Source organism: Lissotriton helveticus, chromosome 8, assembly GCF_964261635.1.
Source record: "Lissotriton helveticus chromosome 8, aLisHel1.1, whole genome shotgun sequence".
NCBI classification, from domain to species: domain Eukaryota; kingdom Metazoa; phylum Chordata; class Amphibia; order Caudata; family Salamandridae; genus Lissotriton; species Lissotriton helveticus.
The window spans coordinates 303,577,280-303,598,395 of record NC_136069.1 but is presented as its reverse complement, the minus strand read 5'-3'; the positions used below and the strand labels follow the sequence as shown (position 1 = coordinate 303,598,395).

The 21,116-nt window shown below is 46.4% G+C and overlaps 1 protein-coding gene across 1 annotated transcript in view; it reads right to left on the bottom strand.

Moving 5' to 3' along the window:
• Positions 1-21,116, bottom strand: part of MPHOSPH8 (M-phase phosphoprotein 8) — a 303,929-nt gene that overhangs the window by 242,640 nt on the left and 40,173 nt on the right. The gene's annotated exons all lie outside the window — the stretch shown is intronic.

The window sequence follows — 21,116 nt, the reverse complement described above, 5'->3', positions numbered from 1 at the left end:
CTCACACCCTTGGCACGAGCAGGCAGGCTTAGCTCAGAGACAGTTTGTAAATGTTATGTTATGTTAAAAGTGTTTGTAACGCGCGCGTACACCAATTGGTTTCATGGCGCTCAAGACAGGTCAGTGGGGGGAGGGCACTGGGGTGAGAGGCTAGTCATAGGCAAGGCGAAAAAGGTGGGTTTTCAGAAGTTTGCGGAAGGTGGTGTAGTCCGGGGCGAGGCGGATGGGGAGAGGGAAGGAGTTCCAAGTGGAAGGGGCAAGAAAAGAAAAACAGGCACCGCCGTGTTTCTTGCGTTTGAACCTGGGGGTGGTGAGGAGGTTTTGGGCAGATGACCTTAAGAGTTGTGACGGGACATGAGGGTGGAGGCAGAGGGAGATGAAAGCAGGAGCTAGAGTGGACAAAGTTTTGGAGACAGTGCAGCCCATTTTAAAAATGCAACGGTACGCTACCGGGAGCCAGTGAAGTTTTTCCAACAGAGGTGTAACATGTTGGTATTTCGGCTGTTGGAAGACTAGTCTGGCAGCCTGGTTTTGTACTAGTTGGAGCCGATGAAGGTGGTATGCAGGAATCCCCACGTACAGACAGTTGGCATAATCGATACGTGAGGTGACCAGGGCCATAATAACTAGAATGAGAGCCTCCGGGGAGAGATATCTTCGGATTTTCCCAATTCTCCGAAGATGGTAGAAACAGGCCGAGGTGACCGCGTTGATTTGGGGCCTCATTGAGAGGTCGCGGGAGATGATGACACCAAGACTTTTCACTGTATTAGCGGGACAAGGGGCGGGGCCAAGGGCCGAAGGCCAAAAATTGGAGCTCCAAGAATTCAGGGGTCCCTCGATCAATAGCAGCTCACTCTTGCTAGGGTTAAGTTTCAACTGGCTGAAATTCATCCACTCATAAATGGTAAGCATTATGGTTTGAAAATTGAAACAAGAAGAGAGGGAGGAATCGATGGGGAAAATGAGTTGTAGATCATCTGCATAGTTGAAAACAGTAACAGGGGAGTGACGGAGAGAGACAAGAAGAGGCTGCATATATAAGTTGAATAAGAGGGGGGACAGGGCAGACCCTGGGGGACACCGCAGGAAAGTGAAACAGAGGGGGCAGAGAAGGAGGACAGCTGGACTGATTGTGAGCGATGTTGGAGAAAAGATCCAATCCAGGACAGGACAAGCATTGTGACCACATACAGTAACCCAGTGACAGCACTACAAATGGACACCACACAATGTTTATATATCAAAAATAAGTATACTTTATATAGATTTACCACAAGACCATAAACGACAAAATGCACAATACTGTTAACTTTAAGATGGTAGATTTAGCTTAGTTCAGTTCTTAAGATGCGACACTTTGCGTCAATGTACCTTATAATGCGTTGCGCTTCCACAACAAGCAATTTTTATACAAGGACAAGGGAACCCAAAGGTAATTCGGTAGAGACCTTAGGTAGCATCATATTATAGAGAACAGTGGTCCCTATTCTAAAAAAAATAATAAACAAAGGGAGATAATCATACACTAGATAGAAAGTATGACTTTTGTCCAGCCGGAGAAGAATTTATTTTCATAATATATTTCAATAAGTAGCGTTTAAGAAACAATAACAAGTGGGCACAACCGTGACCCACAAAACACAAGACAGAACAACAGAAAGGGATTAGCCAAAAGGCAAGCCAAAATGGGTCTGTATACTTGTACTCAGTTTACACAGACATATATCAACTTTTAAACACCATTGCACACTCTAATACAGCTTAATCTTAGTGCATAAGGTGTCTCGGTGTCGACGACCTTTTGATGCCCCTATTAAATACCAGGCATCATCTTCAGGACAATAGAATTATACATTGTAGTCTTGACAGTTATATACTGCCCCTTTTTATGTTACTTTACATTCTATGGCAGGAGTTATGAACGAGTCTCACGTAATTCTGAGGCGCGCGGGCCTTCACAATTCAGTTAGTAAGGGTTGCTCGGCCAGCAGTCAGGGTATCAGTTCCACTTTTTTAATGTCAGAGCATCTCTGCGCAATCGCGTATGTTGGACGCCAGTCAGTGGGAAATGCACAATCGCATTATTATATAGGGACCACTGTCCACAACAAGCAATGTCGCAGCGAGGGAAATGCGGCAAAGTTCAGGTGCAAAGAAATAAAGACGTGAAGAACTTCCAGATGCGGCACGTTTCTCCGGGGATGCGAGAAGATCTCGGTTCGATGCGTGGACTGCAGCGGCGACACCCATGTTCAGAAGTGCGACGGCAACAGCTTCAGCTGCGGCACTCTTCTCCCACGATTGCGTGAAGCTTCCGCACATTGCGGCAACTACATCGGCAACATCCTTGTTCAGAAATGCGATGGCAGCAGCTCTGACGGCGGCGCGCTTCTCGGGGATGCAAATGTGTAAAAAGAAAAGTACCTGGTCTCGGATTTTGGGGCTACTTTTTAATTTAAGTAGACTGTTTACTTAATTTGTAGGCACTAAGTTAATTAGTACATTTCAACCTCGTTTCTGTTAATTTATGAATATTGCTACATATTCCAAGTTATGACACATCAAAACAATTCGATATTAATAAACCATTAACATTCAAAATAATGAGGCAGGTTAGGTGTGCACCATTCGGGTGTCAATTACACATTTTGATGACATCAATCAAACATAAAAAATAAACATCGCATTGTGACGACGGTACAACAGACTCATTTTGAAAATGTCTGGCTAACTGATCACTGTATATTGGGACTGTGCTCACAGACTCTGGTTTAAATGCTGAGAAATCAATATTTCAAGTTGTCAAAAGATTTTTTCTGTGAGAAGTGTAGCATCTAATGTTACAGAGATGGAAGCCGACGCGTTTCTAAACTCAGGAATTATTAGGCTGAGTTTTCATCAGGGCTGGACTGTGTCTCTGTGGGGGAGAGTGAATAAAAATAATTTGGGGGAATTACCTTCACATTTCTCTACTGTCTCGCTATATATATTTTATTAAAATAAATGAAGTTACCTCCGTTTGAACCACGCTTGTTTCTTATAGTCCTTATTGAACTGACTGTAAATAAAAAGGAGACAAACCATTGGTGGTGTCTCTTTCTAATTGTTTGTAGCTGGATTATTGGATTATAACGCCGATTCCACTTACTAATGTGCAGTGAATGAATGTTGTCCGAGCGTCCTCTTGTTTCTGTGCTTAGTAAGGGACACACTCTGCTGGGCTTAGAACTTGTCCTATTAAGTGAAAATTGTCATGTTAGGCACGATACGCCCATTTGTGTTTAAGTGAGAAATTCAATCAATACAAATGTAAAGTGGTATCTGAATGTCTATGTGACTTACTTGAAAGAAGCCCTGGTCATAAGACGAGTATTTCTGTGTTGTGAGCTTGGGCTTCTTCGCATCCGTACCTTTCTCTATATTTAGACAAAGCAATATATTGGCTGTTAGCTTCTGTTTTAGGGCGCGAATGGGAAGCAGGGTCTGTGAATTAGAGGCTCACCTTCAATTCTGTCAGCAAGACAATGGCGGTTCTGCCCTTGGATAGGAAACCGTTGACATTAGGCGTGCTCGTGTCTGTATAGATAAAATTATATTTCGATGTTTTGCCTGATTTGTTGACGAGCGCGTGTGATGCGCAAGAAATGGTTTAAAGGAGGGCTTACCTTGGATTCAATCACTCGGGGATGCAAGGCGCTTTCCTCAATGTGGTGCAATGCGACAGTTCCAGCGGCGACAACCTTGTTCAGAAGTGCGATGGCAGGCAACAGTGACGGCAACACGCTTCTTCCTCGTTGCAAGACTCTTCTCTCGATGCGGTGCAGTACAACAAATCCAGCGGCGACACCCTTGTTCAGAAGTGCGACGGCGACACGCTTCCTCTTTTTTACGATACGCTTCTCTCGATGCGGTGCAGTGCGACAACTCCAGCGGCGACACCCTTGTTCAGAAGTGCGACGGCAGCAGCAGCAACGGCGACAAGCTTCAATCTTGTTGCGTCGCGCTTCCAGCTCCTTGCGACACGCAGTTCCTCAGAAGGCCCAAAACAGCAGCAGGCACTTCCACAAGAACTCTGAGGAGCTGGGGGGTGACGTCTGTTGTCCCTGAGACTTCAGCAGGAGGCAAGCTCTTTTCCAAGCCCTTGGAGATCCTTCACAAGTTGAAAGCAAAGTACACAAAGTTCATTTCTCCTTACTTTGGCAAGAAGGCAACCACTGCAGGCCAATCCCCCAAGCAGCACTCCAGCTTGGGAATAGTCTCTCCTCAGTTTCTTCAAGTTCCTCTCCTCAGTAAAGGTTTCTTCTGTGAGAAGTTGGCCTGGTATATGATGTCCACTATTCTAGTGGGCACCTTGCACCAGTCCAAATTACCCTTATTGATGGGAGGTTGTAAAGTCAACCTTATAGAAAGCTATCCTAGTGGTAGCTGTGGAGAGCAGCCTTCAGGCTAAGACTTAGAGGAGAGTTAAGCTAGTTGTTTTACCAATTATAATCTCTTTAATGATCAAACGAAAACACACCACATAAGGTATATGTCGAATATGTATGTATTTATTCTAAACACCACCCCTCTGGACTCTTTGGGCCAGATGTAGGTAATTTTGATTTACCGACTCTTAAATACCGACCCATACCGAATCGATATTTAAGAGTCGGTAAATTTGAAGGAGGCAGATGTAGGTAAAAAATTACCGATTCTGTAAGAGTCGGTATTACTGATTCTGTAAATACCGAATCTGAATTTCACATTGATTCCTATGGGCCTTGAAGCCCATAGGAACCAATGGGAAATACAGAATCGGTATTTACAGAATCGGTAAATACCGAATTTTGCAAGGGTGCAGGGGGTGTCACTTTGACACCCTCTAGCACCCCAACTACAGGCTTGTGTGCCATGTGGCACACATACATGCCCTAAGGGCATGTCTGTGTGTCACATTGCACAGGTGTGCATGCACAGATGTGCATGCACACCTGAATTCGGTATTTTACCACCCAATAGGATTGGGTGGTAAAATAACGACTCTTAAGGGCCTGTGGCACTCTCAGGAGTGTCATCTACATATGGATTTACAGAATCGGTATGTTTACCGATTCGGTAAAATACCGAAGTGGTAAATTTACCGAATCGGTAAATATACCGATTCTGTAAATTCCGACCCACCTACATCTCAAAAGCCAAAAACCGGTCGGTAACGGCCGAAATCGGCCGTTACCGACCAGTATTTGGCTACCTACATCTGGCCCTGTACGAGGTCAGAGGTAAAAGTACAATACCGAATCTGTATTTCACATTGATTCCTATGGGCCTTGAAGCCCATAGGAACCAATGGGAAATACAGAATCGGTATTTACAGAATCGGTAAATACCGAATTTTGCAAGGGTGCAGGGGGTGTCACTTTGACACCCTCTAGCACCCCAACTACAGGCTTGTGTGCCATGTGGCACACATACATGCCCTAAGGGCATGTCTGTGTGTCACATTGCACAGGTGTGCATGCACAGATGTGCATGCACACCTGAATTCGGTATTTTACCACCCAATAGGATTGGGTGGTAAAATAACGACTCTTAAGGGCCTGTGGCACTCTCAGGAGTGCCATCTACATATGGATTTACAGAATCGGTATGTTTACCGATTCGGTAAAATACCGAAGTGGTAAATTTACCGAATCGGTAAATATACCGATTCTGTAAATTCCGACCCACCTACATCTCAAAAGCCAAATACCGGTCGGTAACGGCCGAAATCGGCCGTTACCGACCAGTATTTGGCTACCTACATCTGGCCCTGTACGAGGTCAGAGGTAAAAGTACAATACAAGGAACTTAATTAGCACACGATAAGTTGCACAGTATATGTTATGCCCTAGGGGCCTCACAAACCATATACTAAAATAGTGGTATAAGAACCACGTGAGAGTTAGAAAGCAGGCCTAGGGCCTGTAGAACCACTGGGACTACCTATAACCACCTAAGGTTAGAATGCAGGAGGCCCACAGGGGGATGCGTGCAGTGTCTAAACACAGCCGCTAGGACAAAGGTATGTTGTAGCGCTGCGCTGGCCCTAAATGACGCGTTGCCCAGCCTGATTATATCGCGCTAGTATGCGTTTTTAAAATCGTCATTTATTTTTAATAAATTGCAAACTGCCTGATATTATATTAACAAGCACACATAGCGCTTACCCGCATTCTAATCGGTATTCCTCACCGCTGTTTGGCGGGTCACTTACTTCCTCACACTCACGCCTCCAGCCATCTTGGTGGTAGGCAGGGACAAAACGCGGCGCCATTTTGGTGAGCGCCCTAGTCTTCTGCCCGGCTGACCTCGGCCCTATTTAAGACCGTAGTTTACGTCTGCTCGGCCTAGGACAAAGGTATGTTGTAGCGCTGCGCTGGCCCTACATGACGCGCTGCCCAGCCTGATTATATCGCGCTAGTATGCGTTTTTAAAATCGTCGTTTATTTTTAATAAATTGCAAACTGCCTGATATTATATTAACAAGCACACATAGCGCTTACCCGCATTCTAATCGGTATTCCTCACCGCTGTTTGGCGGGTCACTTACTTCCTCACACTCACGCCTCCAGCCATCCTGGTGGTAGGCAGGGACAAAACGCGGCGCCATTTTGGTGAGCGCCCTAGTCTTCTGCCCGGCTGACCTCGGCCCTATTTAAGACGGTAGTTTCCGTCTGCTCGCCTAGGACAAAGGTATGTTGTAGCGCTGCGCTGGCCCTACATGACGCGCTGCCCAGCCTGATTATATCGCGCTAGTATGCGTTTTTAAAATCATCGTTTATTTTTAATAAATTGCAAACTGCCTGATATTATATTAACAAGCACACATAGCGCTTACCCGCATTCTAATCGGTATTCCTCACCGCTGTTTGGCGGGTCACTTACTTCCTCACACTCACGCCTCCAGCCATCTTGGTGGTAGGCAGGGACAAAACGCGGCGCCATTTTGGTGAGCGCCCTAGTCTTCTGCCCGGCTGACCTCAGCCCTATTTAAACCCGCCTTGATGTCGCGCAGCGGGAACGCGCAGCGGGAACGCGCAGCGGGCACGCCAGACTCACGCCGGAGTCCAGCCAGAGTCCTGCCCGTCTGCGCTCGTCCGCGTCGAGGCTGCGGCGGAGGTAAAGGATGCCGTCCCTAGGTTTACACCTGTAGTTAATTCTAGGGAGTGGTTAGGTTCCTTTAATATTCATCTTCCCTCTTGTCACAATTTCTTGTCTCCAGATACATGGGATGATATAGCCTTATGCCAGCACTGTAAGACGAAATTCACTCCTGTATTGAGCCCCCATGTCAACTCTCACTCAACTGTACTCCGGGGGGAGGCTTCTCAACGCCAGGTCACTATGCAAAAATGCTCAGCATATTCATGACTTGATCACGGAAATGTGAGGTTCTGGGATTTTACGAACCCGGTGGTGCCAGGGGGTAGCACCCGAGGACCTCTGAGTTCTCCCTTGTTCCGGACCACAGAAACACGGAGTCTTCTAGTTACCGTCAAAGATCAAGTTTTATTGGTAGCTACCAAGTAACACGTGTCCCAGAAGTACACCGCACGGAGAGTAGGTTCTCGGGAGACTGTTCGTTTTTACAGAACCAGCCGTCTCCTTATATACAAAAATAATAGCTGCAAGCAAGAATTCCTGAGTTTATGATATGGCTATACACATATTTCTACAATAATACAAAGAGCAGAGTCATGTAAGCAAGCCCATATTTTAGATGTCCAGTTTGTTGATAGATTACCCAGTTAGGCCTGGAACTCCCATCAGATATCGATGAAACCTTAATAAAGGAAGGCACAACCCAGTCATAAAACTGGCCATAAACAAGGAATGTGGACAGGTGCATGTTTGCAGAAAGCATGGTCTGTATGTGTGAATGGTTGGTGGAATGTTATGTATTGATGCTATCGTATTCGGCCACTGGGCGAGGAGCTGCCCAAACAGGTTTGGCCTAAGGCCATGGAGTCAGTTGGGACAGGTCAGGGGGAAGTCACGAAAAGGTGGACGTGTCCTTTTTGATCAAGCTCGACCTTTAATTGACTTAACATGAGGGCAAGATGCAAGATGGATGCCGTTCACAAAATGGAGTTTAAGGGATGGGGACGGAAACTACGATTTTGGGGTGTTGGCAACCCTCGATTGTGACGCAAATACATAGGAATGATGTCCTAATTATTATCGGTTCATAGATACCAAAATCGTCTTGGTGCGTCGAGGTTTTGTGACACGGGTATTGGACCTCGATATCGGGAAAACACCAGGGTCCGGATTTTTGAGAACCACAGACCCTCCTTTTGCCCTCATATAAGGCAATAACTCATGCTAATCCGAGTCCAAATCGGTATGAAGAAATTCGTGGAGATGTTGCTGTAGCATCATTCTGTTACTCAGCTCGTCCCGTGACACAGGCTTCCGTACACACGAGGTAGCACAGAGGCCACATAGTGCAGGAGCACACTGTATACATAGGCAAAACATGAACAGAAGTGCCAATGTCATCCCAATGAAGATCAAAATTTTCCATCCCCAGGCAGTGATCAGGTCCCAGAACCACCCCAGCAGGGACCAATCCCCTTTCTCAACGTGAAGGGAACCAGATATTTCGTGTAGTTTGGAGATGGCCTGGTATACTGTCGGTGCGTTATCAGGGATGAATATGCAACAACTGGATTGGATGACTCTACATACACCACCACGATCGGCGAGTATGATGTCTAAGGCAATTCGGTTCTGAAGGGTCATAAGTCGATCCGACTGAAGCTCTGTTGTCAGATTGCCAAGTGCTCCGGCCGTCGTAGTCACGGCGGATTCAACTATCCTCGATAACTGGCGAATATTTCTGCTGTTCACCATAGGCCCCCAAAATGGCAGAAAACCCTTTGCGAAGTCAGCGAATTCCTGACCCGCGGTGTCGTCTTTACTCACGACACCCCTAGCTGTCCTTGTCCGATGGTAATCTGCTCTGGCCGTGTAGGTGGGAGGCAGCAGAAATGAGATAAAACATGTACTTGAGAAATCAGGGGGCAACCACGTGTAGGCTTGGTCATGGCAAACGAAATACGTGCCTTTGGCTGCCAAAAGTATAGGGGAAGTTCGGGAAGTAAATACGTATGTTTCCGTGCAAATGCTCTTTCCTAACTGTGCTGTGGGGTCCCTACCAATACCCTGTAAGCATAAGTGACCTCGGTGGGGCACTATCCAAACTGGGCGGGATTTCTTTGCTGCCTGGCTCTTGACCAGGTAAACCCCATGTTTGGTCACGTTCCAACGGGAGTAGGGACTGAGTTCATCTTTGGGCATTGTCAGATATGTGTCGATATCCCTACTCACATTCCTTATCCCTGCAATTAGTGCCTTGTTATTGGAATCGCTCGCAGTGGAACGGGTCGGGTATGGTTCTAGGGCGAATAGGAACATGGTCTGGAAAGCCCACAGAGAACCATAGTAGCTGAATGGCAAAATGAAGTATGGGATCCCCTTATCGGTTGTGTGTGGCATAAGTCCACATATCCAACAGTTTGATGCGTTCATTACGGACTGGTGTTGGTGTAGGAGCTGAATGAAAGAATTGTTTACAAATTCGAGTCTTCGGACAGACTCGTGTTCAGGTAGAGGGTGAAAGTAGTGTGGAGAAATAGTGGGAGGAGATGGTGGCTGGGTGTCATTCGAAAAGGTAACTTTAAATACGAATAGAGTATAACCAGTAAAAAACACAAGTATGCTACATAACATTAAAACACATAGTATCAGGAATCTTCTTTTGGACAGTATTGTGCATAACTGTTTTCCGAAGTTCGTGAGTCTGATAGGTCTCTCTACCCTTGGAAACTCCATCCTCTAGTTGCTGCCCGCGGTGGTTGATTGATTCTCCCAGGGAGCGCGCTCTGCTCAGTCCGGGGTAACTCCCGTGGACCAATCAGAACCGTGGACCTAGAACTTCCCAGTTGCACTCCCCAGACTTCAACCGCGACCCTAGCAGCAGAACCGGATGGCGGTTCGAAAAATCAAAAATGAGCTAGTTCCCTTGGGACGAGAGAGCTAAAAAAAATCAAAAATAGTTCTTAGGGGAAAAGGGAAATCACATTATGTCAATCGTTTATTAGTCTCTCTGTTTAGACCGCAGGTCGTACCGTCGTTTCCCAGGTATGGTGTGGTCTTCAAACAGCGTCTCAGGTTCGGTAGTGTCCCATTGCATAGACGGCGACACACGTCCTTGTAAAATATGATCACTCTCCTTTTCAGTACTAGTTTCTTTCAAACGTGCATCGCTGAAAGGGATGAAGCGAGGTACGGATTCGGTTTCGGAGTCGGCAAATCCTTTGTTGACCCACCGGTCGTATGGAAGGGGTAGAGGGACCCGTTTGCAGTGGGTCCCATGTACCCAGTTCTTCTTGCCTTCCACCCGAACAGCAGATCTCGTTGAAAGCAGTACTAGGTGCGGTCCGGTCCACCTCGGCTGTCCGTTGTTGGTGCGCTGGAAATTCCGCACCAAAATCCACGAGCCGGGCTCGATGAGGTGACCTGGATCGTCAGAGGCTGGTGGAGAGGAACTGTGAACCTGTTGGTGTAAAACACGCAATTTAGTTGTCAATTCGCACAAATAGTCAAGTAGTACGGGGTGTTCTATCTCACTTAGTTTCTTGGGTCTTGGCACGCCCCAGACGTTGGCTGGGCGGCCAAACACGATCTCATGGGGGCTAAGTCCTAATCTGGAGTGAACAGTCATTCTGGTTGACAAAAGCGCTAGAGGCAGTGCGTCAGGCCATTTAAGACCTGTACTGGCTTGGATCTTGGCCAGTTTGAGTTTTAGAGTGCCATTGTAGCATTCTACTGATCCAGCTGATTGGGGGTGATTTGCAGCGTGGAATTTTTGGTGGATGCCTAAACACTCACACACTCTCTTCATCACGCATCCTACGAATTCACTTCCGTTATCACTCCAGACAATTCTAGGCATACCGAACCTCGGAAAGAACTCTTTGACGAGTGCTTTGGCAGTTGATAAAGCGGTATTGTCCTTAAGGGGGTACGCTTCCACCCATCTTGAAAAGGCGCAGACAACAACGAGCACATACTTTAGGTTGTTGCACCTCTCCATGTGGATGAAGTCGAGCTGTAAAACCTCGAACGGGTACGTTGGAGGCGCAAAATGACCAGTTGGAGTTGGGGTTCCCCTCCCGGGATTGTACTTCAAACACACCATACACTTTTTAACCACATTCTTTGCATATGTTGGGATATTGCTATTCTGCCATACTGGGGCCAATAGTTTACATATTCCTTTCGAACTGATGTGCGCAATTCCGTGAGCCATCGTTACTACTGCAAATACGTATGCATTAGGTAATAGCCATCGCTGGTGTTCTGATAGTTCGACCCAACAACCATTCGCATCCAATCTACCTGTGCTTTCTCTCCATTCATTCACCTCGTTCTCAGTGGCCTCAGCTTGTATCGATTTTACGCTTTCAATGGTGTCCTCGCACATTCCCACATCAGCAGTCCATCTAGCGGGACCCATAACATACATCCGACTCATTGTGTTCCTTGCAGTTTCTTTCGCAACCTCATCTGCCAATGCATTTCCGCGGCCAACATCATCCTGAATCTTTTTGTGTGCACTGCATTTTATAATGGCGACTTGTAGGGGCAAGGTGAGTGACTCAAGGAGCTCATTAACTAGCTGGCCATGTTGTATCTTTGCACCATGGGACGTAAGGAACCCACGTTCACGCCACAATCTCCCAAAACTGTGAGCCACACCAAAGGCATATTGGCTGTCAGTGTACACATTCACTCGCTTTCCTTTCGCCAACACACATGCTCTAGTAAGCGCGATCAGCTCTGCAGCTTGTGCAGAGTTGTGGGAAATGCGTGCAGTCTCTACAATGGTGTATAATGTCGTTACGGCGTATGCGGTGGTCGTATCACCATTCGGCAACTTGAAACATGAACCATCAACCCACAAAGTATCATTGCATTCGGGAAGGGGAGTGTCCTGTAAGTCTACTCTCCCTTTTGTCTCTTCTTCTGTCCTGAAACAGCAGTCATGTTTGTCAATCTTGTCTGTCTCTGTCGGGATGGGTAATAACGTAGCGGGGTTGAGTGTATCACATCTTTTTATGTGGATGTGACTTGCTAGCAGGGTAAGTTCGTAACTGGATAGTCGAGCGCTAGTAAGATGTTGTGTCTTGGTCCTATTTAGCAAAATGTCAACTGCATGCGGAACCATAACGATCAGAGTGTTATTCATGACTAGTCCAGCAGACTGTCGAATGCAGACAGCTGCTGCGGCGGTTGCTCTTAGACAACTTGGCAGTGCCTTAGCCACTGGATCCAGAGTTGCCGAAAAATACGCGCATGGGCGCTGTTTGTCCCCAAAGTGTTGCGTTAAGACTGATAATGCACAACCTTCCTTTTCGTGGACATACAATGTAAAAGGCTTACTGTAGTTGGGGTTTCCCAACACAGGGGCCGACCACAATGCAACACGCAACTCGTGGAAACTCGTCTGACAATCTTCAGACCAAGGCATAGGATTAGGCGTGTCTTTGCGGAGTAGTGCCAGCAAGAGCTTGGCTAGTAGTGAGAAATTCGGTATCCATTGTCTACAGTACGATGTAATGCCCAAGAAGGCTCGAACCTCTCTCTGTGTCCTCGGGGCACTTAGTTCTGTAATTGCCTGTATTCTTTCTGGTATCAGTCTCCTTCCCTCCTTCGATAAGATGTGACCTAGGTAGGTTACTTCTTGTCGGCAAAATTGCAGCTTTGAAAGGGAGACTTTGTGCTTCATGTCACATAAGTGACGCAATAATAACAACGTGGCTTGTTTGCAAATCTCCTCAGTGTCTGCGGCGATCAGTAGATCGTCTACGTACTGGATCAAAGCTGACCCATCTGGCAGCACAATTGTGTCTAGTTGTGTTTTCAGTGCCTGACTGAATATAGATGGGCTTTCGCAGTAGCCTTGAGGAGCGCATTTGAAGCGGAAGCTTCGTCCTCCTAAATTGAAGCCGAAAAGGTCTCTACTCTCTTCGGCGATCGGGATGCTGAAGAAAGCGTTCTTCAGGTCAATCACCGAGAACCAGTCTGCTGAAGCTGGAACCATTGTCAATAAAGCAGTAATGTCGGGGACAGCTGGAAACTGTGGGATAACTACCTTATTTACCTCTCTGAGGTCAATCACAAACCTATACACAGGGGGCTGTGAAGGATCAGTACGTTTTAAGACCGGTAAAACTGGACTGTTACAAACGTTCCCTGTTGTTTCTTCAATAACATCTTTATCGATCAAGTCATAAATGATCGTTAACAACGCCTTCTCGCATTCGTTAGATATTTTGTATTGAGGAATACGTGGTAATCCGACGTTGGCTTTCAAAGTTATGACATACGGTGCTATCTCCAAACGACCTACGTCATTGGAACCATTAGCCCACAGTATATCAGGAAGTGATGATAATTCGGTTGGAATACCTTCTTTTGACAAATACATTGGAGAAATGATTTTTTTTCCTAAGGTAAGTTGTACTCCCGAGGGAGAACAGTACAAAGTCGCATACAACCTTTTTAGCAAATCCAATCCTAACAAATTTTAACCGCAACCTGTTGTAAGAATGAGGGGTGCTTCCAATTCATAGGGGCCAACAGAATGGGATATAGGACTAGAGATCGGGTTTCTAACAGGGGCGCCAGAGAAGCCTACTGAGACATTCATTTCGCCAGACAAAGGTGCGCCAGGAAGTTTTGAGTGCATAATAGAACTTTTTGTAGCACCAGTATCCAGCAGAAATGGCTCTGACACTCCTGAGGTAAGTACCTTGACATAAGGTCCATCTTGGTCTACTGGAACTGAAACAACTCCCTCTCTTTGTCCATGGCTGTCCTAGCAATCGTTACCCTCATTGTCGTGTTCGGTGTAATAGTCGTCAGCATAGTACTGAGCTGACCTAGACGATGCGTTATTCTGTTGGTCAAAGCTATTCATGGAATTCTGAGGCGGAAAAGAAGCTGTGTACTGGGAGAAATTTCCACGGCCCCTACCTCTGGGGGCCTGTTGAACACCTCTCCCTCTTACACCTGAAACACCGTTTAAGCGTCGCGCAAGAGCCGGACAATTGCTCCTAAAATGACCCTCTTCCTTGCAATACGCACATTGATTCGGGCCATACGGAACACGCTGGTGGGAAGACTCGTTTCCTTGCGCGTCTCTAGAATACTGCTTATTCTGTTGATAATTGGGCTGGCTAGCCATACGAGGCGGATAGGCCTGTTGGAGAAGAACTTTAGTTTTTAAATCTTTCGTCTTTTTGTCTGCCTTGTCTAGCTCGTCTTTGCGCCTGTTTTCGTAGTACTGAGCTGTTGCTGGAATCTGCGCTGACGTAGAGACAGCCCAAGCACTCTCTGAATCTTTTAGTTTAGCACACAGTTCGGGAAGCAGATTGTGTACAAATTTGTCTACAAACAATCTTTGGCCACCCTCGGTAGCCATATCCTGACCACTATGGTCAGTGAAAGTTTCCTCAAATCTAGTGAAAAAGTCAGACACATTCTCGTCTTTCTTCTGCTTGCACGCGGATAGCTTGTCCCAGTTTACGCGTACTTCAGGCATAAGTGTCTTCATGTACGCAATAATTCTACCAGGAAGTTCAGCTATTAACGGCTCAGGCTTGAAACCACCGACTTGTCTAGCATCTGTAGTCGCAATGTTCGCCCACGAGTCACCTAATTCTTGGTCATGATCTGCATGACGTATCTTACTCCATAAAGGATGTGGAACAACGTTCCCAAACAACATGTCTATATCCGCTAAATTCATTATACATGAGCTGGCAGTTTGGGACAACTCCTTATAATACCCAGTCGGGTTTTTACGGGGATCGGGTAGTGTCTGCTTGAGTGCTAAAACTTCGGATCTTTTCCAGGGGACATGTACCCATACACGCTGGAAATGAGGCAGAACCGGTGGAACTGCAGTTGCGTCACCTTCCCTCCAGACCGGAGGAACCTCTCTCATGGGGTACTGTCTCGCTCTTTTCCTGCTGGATGTACCACTGTCAGAGGATGACCCAGAATTACCACCCGTACTTCTATGTGATAATAATATCTCAACTGCTTTTTCAACGTCGGGACCTACAATCATACCCTCCCCAAATTTAAATCGTACACTACACAACTCTTGCTCGTTGGTCTTCTGACCATTATCTACCAAATCATCACACAGAAAAACACACATCTGCTCAAAGACGTATCTTTGCGTTGGTTCATCCCATTGACGGAAAACGTTCATGACAGACTCTACATCATATCTCGCTGTGTCCAAAGCCCAATTTCGTGCTAACTTATTCAAACATTCCCTTTCCTGATAATCGGGCATTTGGCTTCGTAATTGTCTTCGTTCCGTGTTAGGGGTCGTTTTAGGCGACCGAAAAAGTGGTGAAGGAAAGTTAGTAACAATGCTGGCCGTTTTATGCCAGACGAAAGGTGAAAGTGGGGGAATAACTGGAGGTAGAACAGAGTCACGCAAAGTAGAAACAGAAATGTTCGTAGAACGAGTATCAGAGAGACTAGAAAGTGTGCTAGGCGAAATTTTAGAAGGAACAGTAGGAGAAGTAGATGTGATCGGTGAGCCTTGAGGAGGCTGCGCCAGAGAAACAGGAGCCAGCTGAAGAGTAGCCGGTGAGTGCGGTAAAGGAGCCTGTATAACAGCTACCAGAGGTGCAACTAAAGGTTGCGGAGGTGCTGTGGCATTTTGTGCATAGGGTGGTGGCGAACTTAGCAAATGAGCCATTAATGGATCTTTTTCATGCTCTTTTACTGTCTCTCACTGAAGAGATGGCAAAACGGGGTAGCATTTATCTATTGGCATTTTACGTTGCCTGTGCAACTGCTCACTTATTTGATCCTCTTCGTTGTCTTTAAATTTTATCGCGGCTTGCATTACTGAAATACCTCTTTCCCTCTTATTCTTCTTTTCTAATTTAATTTCCTTCTGTTTGGCCTCTTTACGCCATAAGCGGAAAGAGTCAAACATCGCCGGTCGGGCTTTCTTCTTGAATAATTTGACTTCTAGGTTATCTAAAACTTCTGAGTCGAAACTACCGTATTGGGGCCATTTTAAAACACCATCCTTGCGGGTGTATTTTATCCATACTTCGTTATATGTTATAGGACCTACGCCGTGCTTTACATAGAGCTCATACGTTGGAGTTCCAATTGGAGGAACCGGACAAGATTCCTCCAATCGGGAGTCCTTACTACAACCAAGACAAAACAAGTTTCCAAGTCTGCTAAAACCAGGCATCTTCGCTCACTAGTCTAGCTTCAAACTTCAAAGGATTATCTGTTACGATATATCTCGTGAATACACGAGTCCTTCGGCTTTGGGGCTTGCAAGTACCAAATCAAAGCGTATCTCAAGGATACCAAAAACTAAGGACAAACTAAGGACTGGGAGACGCTCCACTTATACTTAACTGAAGTATTTGAAGATCTGTGACGTCGCTAGAAGACTCGTCTATCGTTTCGCTCTACCAAAGATCACTGGGTCCAAAGCAAGGCGATAGTCAGGGCAGCAGTCCTTCGTAGCCGTCGGGACGCGGGGAACCTCGCAGCAAAGACCTTCGGAACCACGTCGACATACAGGGGTCGCTGAAGTGGCTGGCCGTCCTCCGGAATTTTCACACGAAGCTCCTCACGAACATCTGGCTTGGACCGTCACCGCTTGATATCGCCCCGAGTTGGGCGCCAACTGAGGTTCCGGGTTTTTACGAACCCGGTGGTGCCAGGGGGTAGCACCCGAGGACCTCTGAGTTCTCCCTTGTTCCGGACCACAGAAACACGGAGTCTTCTAGTTACCGTCAAAGATCAAGTTTTATTGGTAGCTACCAAGTAACACGTGTCCCAGAAGTACACCGCACGGAGAGTAGGTTCTCGGGAGACTGTTCGTTTTTACAGAACCAGCCGTCTCCTTATATACCAAAATAATAGCTGCAAGCAAGAATTCCTGAGTTTATGATATGGCTATACACATATTTCTACAATAATACAAAGAGCAGAGTCATGTAAGCAAGCCCATATTTTAGATGTCCAGTTTGTTGATAGATTACCCAGTTAGGCCTGGAACTCCCATCAGATATCGATGAAACCTTAATAAAGGAAGGCACAACCCAGTCATAAAACTGGCCATAAACAAAGAATGTGGACAGGTGCATGTTTGCAGAAAGCATGGTCTGTATGTGGGAATGGTTGGTGGAATGTTATGTACTGATGCTATCGTATTCGGCCACTGGGCGAGGAGCTGCCCAAACAGGTTTGGCCTAAGGCCATGGAGTCAGTTGGGACAGGTCAGGGGGAAGTCACGAAAAGGTGGACGTGTCCTTTTTGATCAAGCTCGACCTTTAATTGACTTAACATGAGGGCAAGATGCAAGATGGATGCCGTTCACAAAATGGAGTTTAAGGGATGGGGACGGAAACTACGATTTTGGGGTGTTGGCAACCCTCGATTGTGACGCAAATACATAGGAATGATGTCCTAATTATTATCGGTTCATAGATACCAAAATCGTCTTGGTGCGTCGAGGTTTTGTGACACGGGTATTGGACCTCGATATCGGGAAAACACCAGGGTCCGGATTTTTGAGAACCACAAATGGACCTAGATTGGCTGTTTGTTACGGAAACTTGGCTCCGTCCATGGTGCAATCCTGACCTAGCCGTGGCTCTCCCACACGCCTTTTCAATCCAATGACTAGATAGACCACTGCAGAGGGGAGGTGGCCTGGCAATCATCTATCGTACCGCTATCAAATGTACAACCTTTGAGCTGCCTGACATTAAAGGAGCGGAAGCTATGGCCTTCTGTCTTACCATCCATGATTCCTTCTCCTTCTCCGGTGCTTTGATCTATCGTCCACCAGGCCCATCGACAGATTTTTTGGAAAGTTTTGGAGATGCTTTGAGCGAGCTTACTCTCAGGTTCGCACATTGCACAGTGATGGGAGATCTTAACCTCCATTTAGACTCCCCTAAGGAACCAGGCACTAGTGAGTTTATGGATATTATAAATACACTTGGCCTTACCCTGCTGACATTAGAACCTACCCATGCAGCAGGCCATGTTTTGGACTGTATTTGCTCTAATATGGATGGTTTGTCAGTTAAAACTCCATACACTTTCACTTGGTCAGACCACAAACTCATTCCATTTAATCTTTTGGTGAAACAGAAGGTTCCGGTGCCAAATGCAAACCTGAACTCTGTTAGTTGTAAGCCAGACTGGGCCGCTGCCCTAACACGACCTGAACTTTTGGAGAAGTTGAGTGCCAGTAAGCCTGTTTTAACAGGCTGCACTCTAACAGATTACCAGCAATATTGTGAATGGCTAGCAACATTTGGGTCGTCTCTGGCTGTGAGGAAGAAGCATAGAAACGCACGTGGCCCCACAAATAAAAAGAGTGCCCCATGGTTTACATTAGCTTTGAAAATCGAACTGAGTGCAGTAAGATCCTTGGAGCGTAGGTGGCGAAGAAATTATGAGCCAGCTGCCCGCGATTTTTATAAATCGGCACATAAGAACTATCATGCCGCAATTAAGCTGGCAAAAAAACGTACTATTTGGAGGTTATTTCTTCTTCGGACAAGGGAGAGAAGGAGAACTTCAAGATAGTTAAGAGTTGTACTAATCCCACCGCACTCTCCCAGGAGCTTCCGTCTTCTCTTTTGCTCTGTAATGACATAGCTAATTATTTTGAAAAGAAAATCCAGGATATTGTTAGGGATTTTCCATCGGTTCCCACTATCTTGGCAACTCCGGACAAAATGAGGACAGGCGCTATGACACCCAACACCCCTCGCTTGGATTCATTTACGCATATCCCTCTGGAGGACTCGCATCAGGCCATTTCGCCCATAAAATCTGGGTCCCCATTTGATCCTTGCCCGCCTATGGTCCTTCGAACTTTGGTTGCGGAGTTAAACCCAACTATCAATAGTATCATCAACTCCTCGTTGGCCACAGCAGTAATCCCAGGTGACTGGAAATGTGCAGCGGTTATGCCACTGCAGAAAAAAGCCATGCCAGACCCAACCATTCTGTCTAACCTGCGTCCCATTTCCCTACTCCCGGCGGTGTTTAAACTGACGGAGAAATTCGTCAACCATCAGCTTACGAGTTTCTTGGAGGAGAACAACATCCTGCACTCCAACCAATCAGGGTTTCGGTCCAAGCACTCGACTGAGTCCGTTCTCTTGTTCTCAGCCGAGACGTTACGAATGGCATTGGACCAAGGGAAGAAGGCCGTCTTGATTTTACTCGACCTATCGGCGGCCTTCGATACGGTCGCACATTCAATCTTGATTGACCGCTTGGAGAACGCAGGTATAGGGGGAATGGTGCTGGCATGGCTCACTAATTTCCTTTCTCAGAGACGTCAGGTAATAGTACTAGGTGACTATAAATCTGAGGAAAAGAGCATCAGCTCAGGGGTCCCACAGGGCGCTAGTTTGAGTCCTGTTCTTTTTAATCTTGATTGAGCTGATTGCGTCCTATCAGATTGAAGTCATATCGTACGCTGACGATACCCAGCTGATTTTAGTGCTGGATAGGGAGCTGCCTGGGGCGGAAGAAAATCTGATGAACTGTCTAAGGGCTACATTTGAGTGGATGACTAACAATCACCTCAAGTGTAACTCGGGGAAGACAGAAATAATATCTTTTGGACCTCAAAATCTGTTTTCCCCCTCACAATGGTGGCCCTAGGATGCAGAAGCTCCTCCTAATACTATTGCTTCTGCGCGAAATCTTGGGATAAATTCGACGACCAACTTTCATTTAAACAGCAAGCAGTGGGCGTAGCTGGCTCGTGTTTTCAGATCATCAAATCACTGAGGAAGTTTTTTGATCTTCATCCTCTGGCAGCCCGAAAGACTGTGGCAGTAGCCCTTATAACATCCAGATTGGACTACTGCAACAGTCTTTATGCAGGCACTAATAAAGCAGTGCTTCACAGGCTGCAGATGGTCCAACATGCTGCTGCTCGCCTGGTACTCCGCTGGCCGAGAAGGTCATCTGCTTCGGCGGCGCTTAAGGCCCTACACTGGCTGCTCATCCATAAGCGTGTATTATTTAAGATTCTTGTCATCACCTTTAGAGCCTTTCAGTTTCAAGGCCCCAGATATCTTCTGAATGGCTTTAAACGCTATGTGCCAACACGCTGCTTGAGGTCTGCCAATCAAAATCTCTTGGTGATCCCCAGATTTAGACTGGCCACCAAAGGGGGGAAATCTCTTTTTGTGCTAGGATCAAGAGCTTGGAATAAATTGCCAGCTCAGCTTCGCCGTATAGTCAAGGAGAGTGATTTTAGGAAATCCCTGAAGACATGGATCTTCTCACTCTCCGATGCGGCTTGCAGAACATTAGTGTAAAGCGTGTACTGTGTGATACTGCCTCTTGTCCACCAACTTATTCCAGCAGGGTTGGGTGCTGAGCGCCAAGATGCTCCTTGGAGCAATAGTAGCGCTATATAAATGTGTGCTTACATTACATTACATTACCATTGACTTTCTAGGGAGAACGAACAAGTTACAATTTTAAAGATTAAGGGCACTTCTAGGTGAACTACGATGGAACCCTTTTAGACTGGGACACTTCGAGAGTCAAGACCCACGGGAGCACTGGAGTACTTGTATTACCTCACCCAGGGAAGCCGGGTGCATTAACCATCTGAGCGGCCAGTGGTCTGTCTGAACCCGGAGTGTTGTGAATCTATCTAGGACCCTAACTAGATATCCCCGATTCATGCCCTTATGCGGTTATAAAAAAACATACCCTTATAAAGGCATAAGAATCATGTCCATATTCAGGCATAGCCCATGCAGTCCAAATACGGCAAGGCTACTCTCATAGACTCCTAGAAAGCACAACGTATTCTTTAAACAAACCAAGCCTCCAGCAGGCCATGAATTCCCCCTGCTTTTGTTTTGATTTGCACAAGAACTCCTGGAGTCCAGAAAGAACTGTTAGTTCTTAGTGACATCTTATGTCCAACCTTACGTCAAGCACGGCACCTCTCAGGTATAAATATACCA